The sequence below is a fragment of the Scyliorhinus torazame genome, chromosome 7 (assembly GCF_047496885.1).
Source record: "Scyliorhinus torazame isolate Kashiwa2021f chromosome 7, sScyTor2.1, whole genome shotgun sequence".
NCBI lineage: Eukaryota > Metazoa > Chordata > Chondrichthyes > Carcharhiniformes > Scyliorhinidae > Scyliorhinus > Scyliorhinus torazame.
In genome coordinates, this window is record NC_092713.1 from 167,990,794 (window position 1) to 168,006,157 (window position 15,364).

A 15,364-nucleotide genomic window follows, 5' to 3' on the forward strand; every position below is an offset into this window, starting at 1 on the left:
TAGCTCATGGATGGGGGGTGGGCAGATGTTATGCCTGTTGAAGGGGGTGGTTTGCATAGTGCTGTTACTGGTGGGGAGGGGAATGTTCTGCTGACGGGGGAGGGACTTTTGCTGTGGGACAAAAAGGAGGTCGGGGGCGGAGGCTGCCTGGGGGTGGGCCTGTGGATGCGTGGGCTGGAGACTGGCCCAAGAAAGGTAATGGCTGAACGGCGGGGGGGGGGGGGGGGGGGGGGGGGGGGCTAAATGGGCCGGTTAAGAGGGCACGCGTGTTCACACATTTGAGGGGACTGAAGGCGGACGTGGCAATGTTGCAGGAGATGCATCTTAGAGTAACTGACCAGATTAGATTAAGGAAGGGATGGGTCGGACAGGTTTTCCACTCGGGGCTAGACTCTGAAAGACTAGAATGGTCGGGATCCTGATTAACAAGCGAGTGTCATTCGAGGTGGGAAGAACAGTTGCGGATGGGGGAGGCCGTTACATTATGGTTAGTGGGATGCTGGATGGGCTGACGGTGGTGTTTGTGAATGTGTACGCACCAAATTGGGATGATGTGGAGTTCATAAGGAGGATGCTGGGGAAAATCCCGGACCTGGATTCGCACAAGTTGGCCTGGGGGGGGGCTTTAACGCAGTCATTAACCCAGGGCTAGACCGGTCGAGCTCAAGGACAGGCAGGGTGCCAGCAATGGCAAAGGAGCTAAAGGAGTTTATGGAGCAGATGGGGGGGGGGGGGGGGGGGTGGATCCATGGAGGTTTGGGCGGCCGAGAGTGAAGGAATTCTCCTTCTATTCACATGTGCATAAAGTGTGCTCCCGGATTGACTTTTTTATCCTGAACAGGGCTTTACTGACGGGGGTGGTGGACACTGAGTATTCAGCGATCACGATCTAGGATCATGCCCCGCACTGGGTTGACCTACAGGTGAGCAAGGAGGGTGGCCAACACTCGCACTGGAGACTGGATGTTGGACTTTTAGCGGATGAGGAGGTGTGTGGGCGGCTGAGGAAATGTATCCAGAACTATTGGGAAGTTAATGACACAGGGGAAGTCTCGGCTGCAATGGTCTGGGAGCCCCTGAAGGCGGTGAAGCCCTGTGGTGGTAGGGGCTGAGAGTCTGGGGGCAATGGAGAAGACATGTGGGAGCATCGGTCTGGTCTCCAATCTGCAATAATCACCGGTTTGCCCTGGGGAGGCTAGATTGAGGGTTCCAGAGATGGCAGAGAGCAGGGATCGAGAGGATGGGAGATATGTTTATAGAGGGGAGCTTTCCCAGCCTGAGGGAGTTGGAGGAGAAATTTGAATTGACAGGAGGGAATGAGTTTCGGTACCTGCAGGCGTGGGACTTCCTACGCAGGCAGGTCTCAACCTTCCCACCCCTACCGCCAAGGGACATACAGGACAGGGTAGTTTCCAGAATGTGGGTGGGAGAAGGGAGGGTTTCGGACATTTACAAGGAACTCATGGGGTCAGAGGAAACACAGACTGAGGAGCTGAAACACAAATGTGAAGAGGAGTTAGGAGGAGAGATAGAGGACGGTCTCTGGGCGGACGCGTTGAGTAGAGTCAACGCATCCACAGCCTGATACAGTTTAAGGTCGTTCACCAGGCCCACATGACAGTGGCCCGGATGAGCAGGTTCTTTGGGTAGGAGACAGGTGCACAAGTTGTGCGGGAGGACCAGCGAACCATGTCCATATGTTCTGGGCATGCCCGAAGCTTAAGGGATTCTGGCAGGAGTTTGCGGATGTCATGTCCAAAGTGTTAAAAACAAGGGTGGCACCGAGTCCAGAGGTGGCGTTTTTCGGAGCGTCGGAAGACCCGGGAATCCAGGAGGAGAAAGAGGCAGATGTTCTGGCCTTTGCCTCCCTGGTAGCCTGGAGACGGGTATTATTAGCTTGGAGGGACTCAAAGCACCCGAAGTCGGAGACCTGGCTAACTGACATGGCTAGATTTCTCTGTCTGGAGAAAATCAAGTTTGCCTTGAGAGGGTCAATGTTAGGGTTCATCCGGAGGTGGCAGCCGTTCATCGACTTCTTTGGGGAAAATTAACCGTCAGGAGAAAGGGGGGGGGGCTGGGGTTTAGTTTAGAGTAGGGGGTTAGTAAGGTGGGTCCTGTGAGGGAGGAAGACGGCTTTTGCACTATGTTTATATTTGTATGTACATTGTTTCTTCTGTTGCTGTTATAAAACCATAAATACCTCAATAAAATATTTATTTTAAAAAAAAACTTACAAACCTGGTGGCTATAACTTATTGAGCAGTCAAGGGGCCAATGATTCAGAAAACATTATACAAATTATTGGTTAATTCACTTATTTTGGGACTCCGGGGGTGGAATCAACCACGCATTAGCTAGGGTGTCATAACAGTGTAATCCATTTGTTCTTTGGATTATGAAAAAAAGAGAGGAGTGTCCTTGCTTCCATGATGGAAGTCATTGCAGCGGCTGTCCTCTATTGATGCTTAGGGATCGAAGCCACCGGTGTATCATTAGTTCTTTGGAGTGATGTGTTGCTCAACCACTCAATAACTCTGATTATACTGCTGCAGATAGAAATACTAGGTGTTCAAAACTTTAACTTGCAGATGTGACCTAGTGTATAACCTGTGGTTCAGTGTCTTCCTGGATAATTTGGGAAGAGTTTTGAGAGTAACCTAACAAAGCATTAATAATGATTCCCTGGAGATAAAACAGTGATTGAAACTAAGTCGGGCATCATTCATCCCTAACACAAACAGAAAATGCTGGACAATCTCCTGGGAATTGTGCATAGGCAGAGGGATCTGGGTATGTTGATTCATGAATTGCATGAAGTTGATATGCAGGTACAGCATGTAATTACAAAAGGCAAATGGAATGCTCACGTTTATTGCAGAAGGACTGGAGTTTAAAAGTAGATACCTTTTGTTGCAATTGTCTAGGGTGTTGGGGAGACCACATCTGGAGTGTTGTGTCCAGTTTTGGTCTCCATATTTGAGGAAGGATGTGGTGGCATTGGAGTCCAAAAGAGGTTCATTAGATTGATGAGGAGAGTATGAGGAGAGATTATGCTTGCTGCAATTTAGATGGATCAGAATGGATAGATCAAGGTACATAAGTTATTAAAAGGGATTGATAAAGTAAACGTAGACCAAATGTTCCCCTTGTAGGGAAATCTAGAATGAGAGGTCACAGATATAGGTTTGAGAGGCGGTAGATTTAGAAAAGAGACTTGGAGAAACTACTTCTCGCAGAGGGTGGTGAATTTGTGGAACTCACTGCCCCATAGTCCGGTGAAATCTGAATAATTAAATGGTTCCAAGATAGATATATTTCTGATTAAAAAACAGGTTAAATAGATAAAATGGGTTAAAGGGATATGGGGAACAGGTAGGGAAGTGGATTTGAGACCAGGAAGAGATCAGCCATGATCTGATTGAATTACCTACTTCTGCTCCTAATTCCTATGTTCCGATCTCAGCAGGTCTGACAGCATCTGTGAGAAGGGAGCTAATGCTTCAAGCGAGTGACTTTTGCAAAGCTTGATATTCATCTCCATACCCACATTACCAGGTAAAATACTACTGATTCCTCTCCTCGATGAAAGAAGAGTTTCTTATAATAACCTTTCATATCCCACCTGGTTTAATACTACTTTCCTGCACGTTACATACCCTTCAATCTCTTGTCCAGACTAATCCTTCTCTCCTGCACACTATTCTGTACCCTTTAATATTCTACCTAGTTTAATGCAAAACATGTGATTATTCCATACCAGCTTTAAGTCCCATCTGGTCCAGTCCAAGTCTCTTGCTCACCCCATTTTTTAAAAAATCATTCATGGATGTGGGTGTCGTTGACTAGGCCAGGATTTATTGTCCTTGAGAAGGTGGTGGTGAGCTGCTTTCTTGAACCGCTGCAGTCCATGTTGTGTAGCTACACCCACAGTGCTATTAAGGACAGAATTCCAGGACTTTGACCAAGTGACAGTGAAGGAACGGCAAAATATTTCCAAGTCAGGTTGGTGCGTAGCTTGGAGGGAAACTTGCAGGTGCTGGTGTTCATATGCATCTGCTGCCCTTGTCCTTCTGGGTGGTGGTAGTCATGGGTTTGGAAGGCATTGTCGATGGAACCATGGGTGAGCTCTTTTCACATCCCACCTATTTTAACCTTACATTTTGCTCATCACCATATCCTTAACATCCCAGTTAGTCTAATCTCACTCCACTAATCAACCCATATCATTTAAGAACCACACCCACTTCTACACGCTCTCCATACCTTGTAAAATACCAATTGTGCAATTCCTCTCCTGCTCACTCTCCAAACTCTAATATCTTTCAGTCTAATACCGAATACTGTCCTGATCGCTCATTCCATTTTTTCAGTCTAATCCCACTCTCTCGTTCACTTTCTATACCCCATAATATCCCTCCCAATCCACTCCCTCCCTCCTGTTTACTCCACATACTATTGAATATTGCCCTGTCTAATTAATCACTCTCACTTACCCATCTAGTCCATTACCACTCTTCTCACTCACTAACCTTTTAATGTCCTTTTGCCTGATGCCACATTCCTGTTTAACTTTTAATAACTCATCTCAATAATATTCTTTAATAATCCAATCTAACCCCATTTATCTGTTCACCGTAATCCTCTAATCATACTCATGTTACTTGCTCCCCATTCTTTTTAATATCCCACTTAATCTACCCCCTTCTCCTGTATCGTTCCTCATTCCCTTTAACATCTAATCTAATCCCATACCCATAATCCAATCATAGTTCCCTGCTCACTTGCCATATCCTTAAATATAACATTATCACCTTGCATTATCCCATCCAATTGAACATGATTCTCCTGATCTCTCACCATTCCTTTTAATATTGGACTCAGTATAAACCACCCTCCTGCTCCCTCCCATGCACTTTAATATCCCACCTAGTATATCCTCACAATTCTGTACACTTCCCACACTCTTAGTATCCTACTCAGTCTCCTACCACTCTCCTGCTCACTACCCATGCCCTGCAATATCCAACAGTGACTAAACACATTCTCCTCTTCACTAACCACTATTGAATAAATCGGGGACGGTTAGCTCAGTGGCTGGACAGCTGGTTCGTGATGCAAATGATGCCAACAGCACGGGTTCCATTTCTGTACCAGCCAAGGTTATCCATGAAGGCCCCTCCTTCTCAATCTTGCCCCTGGTCCAAGGTGTGGTGACCCTCATGTTAAATGACGGCCAGTCAGCTCTCTCTCAAAAAAGGAGAGCAGCCATGGTCCTTGGGGACTCTGTGACTTTCATTTGAAGAAAGGAGAGAGAGAGAGAGTAAATAGGGAGCTACAGGCCAGTTAGTCTGACATCAATAGCGGGGGAATATGAGAATAAAGGATGTGGTAACAGAGCACGTACAGAAACACAATGTGATTAGGCTGAATCAACACAGGTTAATTAAAGGGAAATCAGGTTTGGCAAATAAGCTCTTTGAGATTGTAATTAATAAGGGAGATAATTGGGGAATAGGTGAATATAGTGTATTGGGATTTACAAAAAGGTACCACAGAAGAGGCTATTACAAAATTTGGGTTCAGGTCATTAAGGGTAACACGTTAGCATGAACTGAGAATTAGCTAATGGATTAAAAACAAAATAGGATTAGACTTGTCATTATTAGAATGGCAAGCTATAACTAGCTGGGTAGTGCACGGAGTAAGGCTTGGACCTCAGCTACTGACAATCTATACTAATGATTTAGAGGAGGGGTTGGGGTGTAATGTACCAGGTTTGCTGATGATCGTGTTAAGTGAGAAAGGAAGTTGAGGAAGGTACAGAGGTTGAAAGGGAGATATTGGCATGTTAAGGAAAAGGGCAGATGGAGTGATGTGGATACATGTGAAACTATCCATTTTGTGGTACGGAATAGAAAAGCACAATCATTTTTAAATGACGAGTGACTGGGAATTATTAATATTCAAAGGACCTGGATGTCCTTGTACACAAAAGCTCACATGAAGGCACAACAAGCAACTGGTAAAGCAAATGGTGCGTTAACTATTATTACAAAACGACAGGACAAAAAGTAAAGATCTCGTACTGTAATTGTACAGGGGCTTGCTGAGACCACGCGAGGGAGCGATTTACTGGCTGCGTCCCTCCGGATTTGGATGGGAGCGGTCTGTAGATCCCAGGAGAGGCCTCTCCTGGGATTCCTGACAGTCGTTACGCCTTACGAGATCTCACGAAATCTCGCAAGACTTTGTGATCTGGATCCCACCCACAATGGCCGGTGCCCAGACTCACACAGCTGAAGAGCTTAAAAGGGCACTTAGCTCTGCTGTCGCCAGGTCGAATGGCACTCAGCATCTACTGGCCTCGCCGAGACCATCCTAACCGGGCACCATTTAGCACGTGGCGGAAAGGCACTTGGGAGGCACTTTGGAATGAGTGGATTGTCCAATGATGGGAGCCTGTGTAGACTGGGCCTATATTCCCTGGAGTTGAGAAAAATGAAGGGCGATCTCACTGAAACATAGAATTCTTAAGGGATTTAATAGAATACATGCTGGGATGATGTTTCCCCTGGCTAGGGAATCTAGAACAAAGGGTCAAAGTGCGCAGTTCAGTGGCCACAGAGTGGCAAGAAACCAATAATCACCACTTAAGTCCAATTTCCATACAATTAACAGGAGCCTACCACATATCCAGAGGCCTTGCGTGATCTAATCGCCTCCCCAGCAAGTGGTCACATGGGTGCAGATTAGTACTACATTTTAAAAACGTGAACCTGGCGGAAGGGCTACTGCGGGGACCCGAGGTGAGTAGCCATCTGTGCTCACAGGCAAAGAGCCCGGGGGGAGGGGGGGGCTTTGGGCTTGCTGCCCCTGCGCTCCGAGGGGAGTGGTGGCAGGTAACCGGGAGTGGTTGGGGTGGGCCGCCATGGCGGGGGGGGGGGGGGGGGGGGGGGGGGAAAGAGAGAAGAGAGAGAGAAGAGGAGAGAATACGCGCAGGTCTACCATACCAACTCTGGATTGTGTACCCATTCCAAGGGCAACTCGAACCCCTGTCCGTCTGCCCCATCGATCACCCATAACTCCCACTGACTGCGCAGTCTACTGGCCTTGCTGTTGAAGGCTATTGCGAATAGGGAACTGGCAATCATAGTTAAGTGAGCACTTCACACATCCCAAGTGGATCCCTGTGGGTGGATGGGCCATGTAGCATGTGGGGGGTATTGCCTAGCATCCCAATCAGACCATGATGCATGGACACTGTGCCTGAACACTGCGGCACCATGGACACAGCAACCAACATCCGAACACCCAGTAGATGAGGCCCAGCCCCAGGGACATCCCGTTGCATTCATCCACCTTCTGGCACGGTGAGGGGACCTGCACCCGGTCCAGGTGACGTTATGTGCGGGCACCTGGGGTGCTAGGTGTGGGAGCCAGTGAGCAGGGGCCCCACTGCAGCCTGCTGTGCATGGGCAGGGCGGGGAAGGGGAGCAATAGGGTGACTGGAGGGTCCTGGGGTGAAAGACATCGCTGTTTTGTCAGTCTCCCATGCTCTCCCAATTCTGTACAGATATGGAACGGTATGGACAATATTCTGGACCCCATGGAACTTGCCCTAGTGGTGCTGGCAGGCCAGGCGCTGCATAACGCGGTGGCAGCAGGATCATCGACAAAGTCTCAAGCCATTGGCCCATGTGCAGGACCCCGCCCCACACCCTAGAGGACCCGGCCGCCCATCAGGCCAGGGAGGGATCCAGAACTGGAGGCCCTCGACAGACTAATGTGTACAGCGTTGATGGTCTTTTGAGCAAATGACGGACAGCACCTGCTGAAGGAGGCTCCATCTTAACAAGCAGACGGTGCGGCACCTGTGTCATGACCTTGTGGAGGAGAACACCTGCTCCAGGAGGCCATCAAGGTCACTGCAGCCCTGAACCTTTACACCTCTCATTCCAGGGCTCAAGGGGGGACTTGTGTGCTATCTCGCAAGCTACAGCCCACAGGTGCGTCCATTAGATCATGGATACCCTGTTTGTTGGGGCAGCCGACTATATAAACTTTGACATGGACCAGGCACAACAAGATGCTCAGGCAGCAGAATTCTCTGCCATCGAAGGAATGCCCCATGTCCAGGGACTAATAGATGGCACGCATGTTGCCTTGTGCTCACCGAGCCATCTGGGAATGTCCTACGTCTACAGGAAGTGGTTCCACTCCCTGAACATCCAGCTTGTGTGTGACCACCAGATGAAGATCATGCACGTGTATGCACGCTTCCCCGGGATTGTCCACAACAGCTACATCTTGGGGCAGTGAGACATCCCTGGACACTTCAACGAACACCAGGATGGTCAGTTGGCTTTTGGGGGATAAGGGGTACCCCTCTTAGGACCTGACTAATGACACCAGTACGGAGGCCGGTGACTGATGCGGAGACCCGTTATGAGGCCCATGTTGCCACCCAGTCCATCACTGAGTGGTGCATCAGATTGCACGGCAGTACAACCCTCCTCCGCCCTCCCGCTTTGTAGGCTGCTGAGTCCTCCATATCCACACACAGCAGCGGGGTTTCGAGATGGAGGTTGGGTGATGATGAACACGTGGCTACCTTGGATGAAGAGGACGAAGATAAGGCGGCGGCATCGGACCATCAGGGGCTGGAGGACGAACCCAGAGAGGAACCAGAGGCTGCAGGACAGGCAGCAGCGGCAAGGGTCCGGCAAGCCTGGAGGGCCAGGCAGGCCTTCTTCCGCTCCCTCATATAGGCACACATCAAAGGTGGAGGCAGCCAGCTGCTTACCATACCCTGTGGCCTTCAATACCCCTGGCAGGCATCCTCTGGGGCTCTGGAACCACAGCCATGCCACACTGTTCCAGGTGCTGACTGCGAGATGTGTCGTATAACGCAGGGGAGCTGGTGGGCACCGTCGTCACTCCATAGGATGGTCCGGGTTGGCACCCAGCGCCCCCTCCTGCCAGTTGGTCCCAATAAGGCACTGGGGTCACCTTGAGACTGAGGGGCAGCTGGTTAGAGCCCTGGCTACCCGTGCGTCATCTGGCTCTGCCATCCCTTGTGGCTCCCCGATGACTGCACCATCATGTCGCGTCCTCTGCGATGCTCCTCAGTGACTGCGAGATGCTCTGCAGCGCCCCGGCAATGCCCACCTGCAACTGGCTGCCAGTTCTCCTGGTCCCGCTGCCCGAGGTGACGGCTGCTCCCACTCCCTCCCAGGCAGAACTAGCTGCCCTGTGGCTGACCCTCTGGAACCCTCAGGGGAATAGGACATCTCTTCTGGCCTCGACCGCCTCTAGGAGCCTCCCCAGGTCTGCATCCCCGAATAGTGGGGCCGGTCATCCCAGCGTCATGGCTGCGAGCTGACTGGGGTTGTCAGTTTAAGTGCTGCTCTATCTTGTTAGCGGGAGGATGATGAGCGGGAGGATGGTGAGCGTGGTTCCGGTGAATGCTCCCCCATTCAATGAGATCATGACTGATCTGATGAGTTAATCCTCAACTCCACTTCCCCACCTTATCCCCATAATCCATGATTCCCTTACTGATTAAAAATCTGTTTGTTTCAGCCTTTAACAGGCTTAACAACCCTTTACGAGAGCGCGTATCTGTGTATGTCTAAAGGCTTCCCTCCTTGGGAGCTTACATTTCTCACTCAATTCTTCAAATGTTGCAAAATGACCTTCAAGAAACAAATCCTCCAATGTGATCACACCTTTTTCCTCTCAGTCTTCAAACCAAGCATCCATTCTTGCAAGTTTAAATAGATGGTTTTCTCAGACTGGCATTAGTTTCGACCCTACCCCTAATTTAAAATGTTTGTGAAACTGCTTCCATATCTTTAGTGTACTCTTTGAGTATTTCCGTGGTGTCAGTGGTTCCCTACCCCAGCATCGAACCTTCTCGGCATCCGGCACCCAGTAACAGTGCTTAAGATTCTGCAGGGCTAGTCTGCCCGATTGTCGCTCCCTCTGAAGTAACAATATACGAATTCTACCCGCCCATATAAATGAAGAGATCAATCTTTTTTGTGGTACTCCATTCTTATTTTTCCAATTAAGGGACAATTTAGCGTGGCCTATCCACCTACCTTGCACATCTTTGGCGTTGTGGGGGGTGAGACCGACACAGAGAATGTGCAAACTCCACACAGACAGTGATCCGGAGCCAGGATCAACCCGGGTTCTCTGTGCCGTTGAAAAACACTCACTTTTCTTTAGGCTTTCGTAAAGGGGCTCTTCCCTACGTTCCCAATGGTACCCCCTTCTTCTTTGATGGAGGAGGTGTTGATGGTTTTGGGGCTAGAAGGGAGAAGTACCTCTGCTTTTGATGGAAAAATTATGGAAGCAGGATCAGAATCACTGGATATGGTTAAGGCTAAATGGGAGGAGGAATTAGGAGAGACGTTGGAAGAAGGGCTTTAGTATGAAATTTTATGGAGGATAAATACATCAACCTCATGCACTAATACAACTGAAGGTTGTTCACAGAATACATTTGACTAGGTCGAGAATGAGTCACATGTTTGAAGGTGTTGAGGACATTTGTGACAGATGCGGGATGGGGCCAACCAATCTGGTTAGCATGTTTTGGTCGTTCCTGAAACTTCATCATATCGGCAATGTTACAGTTGTACCTAGAACCCAGAGCCCTGGGAGCCATATTCAGGATGTCAGACTTGCCGGAGCTCGAGACAGGGGCAAGGGCAGATGTCTTAGTCTTTGCCTCGCTGATGGCTAGGAGGTGGATTCTATTGAGTTGGAGGTCAGTTTCTCCACTCTGTGCCTCAATATGGCTGGGAAATCTAATTGAATTTCTAAGCCTAGAAAAGGTTCAATTTAGTTCAAAAGCGAATCGGGAGGGGTTTCATAAAAGATGCCATCCGTTTATATTTCACTTTAAGGAATTAACTTCAGTCAGCAGCTAAAATGGGAGGGCTTTAGTTAGTTGGTTAATTCATTGTTCTCTGGTTGAAGAAAGGATTGTTAAATGCTAAAAAAATGTGTAATGTAATTTATGTACAAGAAAAATTTTGAAAAGCTAATGAAAATATTTATTGAAAAAAACATACTCTTTGCAGTAAAGAATTTCACAGATTTGCTACCCTCTTGAGAAAAGAAATTCCTTCTCATCTCTGTGTTAAATGGGTGACTCCTTACTCTGAGATTATGCCCTCTGGTCCTAGACTCTTCAACAGGTGGAAACAACCTCTCAGCGTCTCGTCTGTCAAGCCCCCTGAGAATCCTATATGTCTCAATAAGGTCATCTCTCATTCTTCTAATCTCCAATGAGTACAGGCCCAATCTACTCAACCTCTCCTCATGAGAAAATCCCTCCATACCCAGGATCAACCTCGTGAACCTTCTCTGGACTGCCTCCAATGCCAGTATCTTTCCTTAAATAAGGGGACAAAAACTGTTCACAGTATTCCAGGTGTGATGAACTAGTGCTTTGTATAGTTTTGGCAAGAATTCCTGATTTTTATACCCCATTCTCTTTGAAATAAAGGCCAACATTCCATTTGCCTTCCCTATTACCTGTTCAACTTGCATGCTCGCAGTTTGTGATTTATGCACAAGGTCCCCAAAATACCCGTGCTGCAGTTTTTTGCAGTCTTTCCCAACTTAAATATTATTCTGCTTCTCTATTCTTCCTACCAAAGTGCATAAATTCATATTTTCCTACATTATATTCCAGCTGCCAAGTGTTTGCCCACTCACCTACCCTATCCATATCCCGCTGTGGACTCGGTCTTCTACACCACTTGCCTTCCCACCTATTTGTGTGCCATCCGCAAATTGGCAATAATATATTCACTGCCCTCATACAAGTTATTAATATATACCTTAGCCAGGTCCTCCAAGGCCAATTACCTCTGCTGATGGAACTTAGCGTTCAAAAAGTCCACCAATTACTCGGTAGATCACTGGGCAGCCAAAGATGCCCCAGAACTCTCCGCCATCTTTCCCTCTATCGCACTTCGAAGGTCCTCCCGCCAGACTGCTGCCCCTTGCTTGTTACACTCCTCGTTCGATAAGCTATAAACAGGCCCTACCTCTTGCTGTTCATGCACTTTGCACCAGCAAACACCCACTGTATCGGGTGAAAAGGACCAAACAATTCCACTTCTAGCAGGAGCCACCAAATGTGCGACCACTCACTCCATAGCCGCCATTGGAAGTGCATTAACCTCAATTTATGGCATTAATTCATTTATTTTGTACCGAATGCTATGAACATTTAAGAACATTATTTTGGGGAGGCACGGTCGCTCAGTGGTGAGCACTGCTGCCTCACGACACCGAGGACCCGGGTTCGATCCCAGCCCCGGGTCATTGTCCGTGTGGAGTTTGCACATTCTCCCCGTGTCTGCGTGGGTCTCATCCCCACAACTTAAAGATGTGCAGGTTACGTGGATTGGCCATGCTAAATTGCCCCTTAACTGAAAAAAAATTGGGTACTTTAAATTTTTTTTAAAAAGCCAATAATTTTCCTTTTTACCATTTTTCCCCCCCTTTGACCCGATTTGTTGCTTTTTTTAAATGTCTGTAACTTGTCAAAGAACAAAGAAACATACAGCACAGGAACAGGCCCCTCGGCCCTCCAAGCCTGCGGCGACCATGCTGCCCGTCTAAACTAAAATCTTCTACACTTCCTGGGTCCGTATCCCCCCATTCATGTATTTGTCAAGATGCCCCTTAAACGTCACTATCGTCCCTGCTTCCACCACCTCCTCCAGCAGCGAGTTCCAGGCACCCACTACCCTCGGTGTAAAAAACTTGCCTCGAACATCTCCTCTAAACCTTGCCCCTCGCACTTTAAACCTATGCCCCCTAGTAATTGACTCCTCTACCCTGGGACAAAGTCTCTGACTATCCACTCTGTCTCTGCCCCTCATAAGTTTGTAGACTTCTGTCAGGTCGCCCCTCAACCTCCTTCGCTCCAGTGAGAACAAACCAAGTTTATTCAACCTCTCATATCCTATTGCTTTGTTAGTCTATATATCCCGTAATCCACCCCACCTTCCCCACTGTTCTATTTAGTTTAAAGCCCTCTCTACTGCCCTAGTTACGCGTTTTGCAAGAACACTGGTCCCAGCATGGTTCAGATGTAGGCCTTCCCAACGCTACAGCCCCCACTGTCCCCAGTACTGATGCCAGTGCCCCACAAACCAAAACCCACTTCTCCCACGCCGGTCTATGAGCCACGTATTCATCTCGCTAATTTTAAATAGTGTATTGCAATTTGCACACGCTCAGGTAATAATCCAGAGATTATACCCTTGAAGGTTCTGTTTAATTTAGCGGCAAGCTCCTCACATGCTCTATGCAGGACCTCCTTCCTAGTTCTACCTATGTTGTTGGTTCCATGGACCATGGCAACATGATCATCCTGCTCCCACTGCAAGTTTCTCTCCAACCCAGAGCAGATGTCCCGAACCTTGACACCGGGCAGGCAACATAATCGTTTGGATACGGATGGTACACACTGCTGCTGTGAAACGTTGGTGGAGGGGCTGAATGCTTAAGGTGGATTGGATGCTGATCAAGCGGACCAAGAGCTTTTTAAAAATGAATGGCAGAGGTACTCATGGGTTGCTGTCTCCAACAATCTTTGTTGCACTAAAGGCTATGATAGTTGTGTTGCAATAGCCTGGATTGGGGAAATTATGCAAATGTCTTGTTACCAAGGTGTCAATAGGTAGCAGTGTGTTTCTAATAAATATAGAAGCTGAAAGTGATGCATCAAGATGAAATGGCAGAACTTAAGTAGTATGTTGAGAAAATCGGAGTGAATAGGGGAGATAACGCAAAGCCCTTATCTGCACCATAAAGTCGACACTTTGGATCTAAGGGGACTTTTAGAAACTATGCTTATCCATGGCAGAGGTTGATAAATTGTGCTTTTGAACCCCAGATTCACTCCAATTTTCTCACTTTAACCCCCGCATTTCTGTGCTTGCTCAGTGAATTCCCGGAGATGAATTGTAGCCTTCCTCAGCGCCACCACTTTCTTTCAGTTCCCACATTCCCGTATCAGAGAATCAGCATGGCCACTGAGCAGCAGGGGATGTTTGTGCTCGGAGACTAAAGCATTGGGTTCTTCCTCATTCATTCTCAGGATGTAGGCGTCACTGGGTAGGTCAGCAATTATTGCCCATCTCGAGGTGCTCTTGGTGATGGCGGTGGTAAATCACCTTCTTGAATTGCCCATGTCGCGAAGATGCTCTCACTGTGTTGTTCAGAGGGGAAAATTCCTGGATTTTGACCCCGTGACAACACTGGAATGACAATTTATTTCCAAACATGGACAGAATGGGATTTGGAGGGAAACCAGGTGGTGGTGCTCTCACACACCTGCTGCACGTGAACCTCTAGGCGGTCGAGGTTGTGTGTTTGGAAGATGCTGTCAGAAGTCTTGGTGAGTTGCTGCAGTGTTCCACCTCCAACCATAAATGGCACAGATTAACAGACAAATTTGTTGATGGTCGCAGGTTGTCAAAGACAATTTTCCATTTGAAAGCAAAATGTTGATAAACAAAGACACACTAATCCAAGAGTACACAACTAGCAAGTTTGGTCCAGGAACATCAGTCTGTGGCAAGTCATCAGACTTCACTCCAATAACATTCATAATATCAATAACAAGGTGCTCCTTTAGGAACTTGTGTTGTATGTACGAAGGTGTGACAATCCATATTTATACAAAGTTGATTGTAGACCACAGCTCACAGGAGATATTTCAAGTGAATGGATGATAGAGTTGACTTGGATGAGGATACAGAAATCCAACATAATTAAAGAAAACGAAAGAGAAAATGCTGGAAAATCTCAGCAGGTCTGGCAGCATCTGTAGGGAGAGAAAAGAGCGAACGTTTCGAGTCCAGATGACCCTTTGTCAAAGCTAACAGACAGAGAAAGTGGGAAATATTTATACTGTGGAGTGAATATGAAAGATGAGTCACAGCCACAGAAACCCAGGGAAACCGGGCGCTAATGGCCACAGAAATCAAGGGGAAAGATGCTAATGGCAGTCCCAGAGAGAACAAAAGGTGTGAAAGGCCAAACAGCAGAGAAACTAACATCAGAGGGGCTGGTTTAGCACACTGGGCTAAATGGCTGGCTTTTAAAGCAGACCAACAGCACGGTTCAATTCCCGTACCAGCCTCCCCGAACTGTGGCGAATAGGGGCTTTCCACAGTAATTTCATTTGAAGCCTACTTGTGACAATAAGCGATTTTCATTTTTTTTTAAAAGAACTGTAGATGTGGGGGGGGGGGGGGGAAGCAAAGAGGAGAAAGGGTTAGGAAAGACAAGAAAGAAAGAAATGGTAAAAGACAGGTAAAATGAA

General features: G+C 47.8%; 1 protein-coding gene across 3 annotated transcripts in view; it reads right to left on the bottom strand.

The window, feature by feature from the left end:
• Nucleotides 1-15,364, bottom strand: part of rabgap1l (RAB GTPase activating protein 1-like) — a 934,074-nt gene that overhangs the window by 155,042 nt on the left and 763,668 nt on the right. The window lies entirely within an intron of this gene.